At 39.6% G+C, this 1014-nt stretch overlaps 1 pseudogene across 1 annotated transcript in view; it reads right to left on the reverse strand.

Annotated features, from left to right (window-relative positions):
- Positions 1–262: 262 nt before the first annotated feature.
- The window catches only part of LOC143627937 (2-hydroxyisoflavanone dehydratase-like), a 5046-nt pseudogene continuing 4294 nt past the window's right edge, over positions 263–1014 (reverse strand). Inside the window, exon 3 of the transcript XR_013152669.1 lies at positions 263–943. The product of XR_013152669.1 is annotated as a 2-hydroxyisoflavanone dehydratase-like (transcript). The remainder of the gene's footprint in view (positions 944–1014) is intronic.

A 1014-nucleotide genomic window follows, 5' to 3' on the forward strand; every position in this document is an offset into this window, starting at 1 on the left:
TAATAATTTTTAAGTTTCACGTATGTTCTCGAAATTTAATATTTTTATTTAAGTTATATTAAACTAATTTTACTTATATTAATATTATTATTTTATTTAAAAAAGGAGAGAAGTGATGAATTGGTAAATCGGTAACCATGTCCATAGTATTATAAGATATAGTGAAGTGGAGTGGAGTATGATATAATTTTGACGTAACATTGTAAATTGAGAAGTAAAATGGTATCCACTCCCTTTGGTCTAAAAGTTACAACACTAGACATAACAATACATGTTCAATCAACACAATAAAGTTATACACATCTCTAATAATCTTGAAGAAATTCAGCCAATCTTTTGAGCATTTCCTTTGCATTCACAGTATCAGGGTTTAACATATGAAAACAATGACCTTCTCCTTCAACTTCAAACATAGACAACTCCCCCTCCCATCCACTCTCCTTCACCGCGTCATAATACCGAACACCGCGGTCTCTTAGCTCATCTTCAGAAGCAACACACACGATCAACCTCTTACACGCGAGTCCAGCTAAACAAGGTGCGGTTTTTGCAAATGGGTTGATGTGTGGATCATCAATCCCTCCTTGTGCACTAGGGTAAACCAACATCCATGTTCTATACAAAAGAGACGTCTCACGGTTGGTTACCAACCGGCTCTGAGCCGAGTGGTTCTGATCCCCAGAAGTGTGGGTGCGATAGAAACGCCCCAAGAATCTTGACACCTCCATGCAACTCTTCGGTCCCAGCTCGCATGGCGAGGTGGTGTGAAATATTGGCACCGGCACTATCACCACCTATATAGACACGGCTAAAATCTCCATGTTGAGTTAGCCATGGCTCGTCTAGGCTATTATTATGTCCCTTGGTGGAATGTATAGCAACCCATTGTAGGGCGGTCCATGAATCTTCGTAAGCTGCCGGGAGAGAGTGTTCTGGAGCTAACCTGCATTGACGGAATCAAAACTTTTTAGTCAAAGTAAATAAGTAATGATAGGGGTTCAACTCATGTTTTCT

Source organism: Bidens hawaiensis, unplaced genomic scaffold (assembly GCF_021521415.1).
Source record: "Bidens hawaiensis isolate Kalapana, Puna unplaced genomic scaffold, B.hawaiensis_p1.1 tig00004748_1, whole genome shotgun sequence".
Lineage (NCBI taxonomy): Eukaryota > Viridiplantae > Streptophyta > Magnoliopsida > Asterales > Asteraceae > Bidens > Bidens hawaiensis.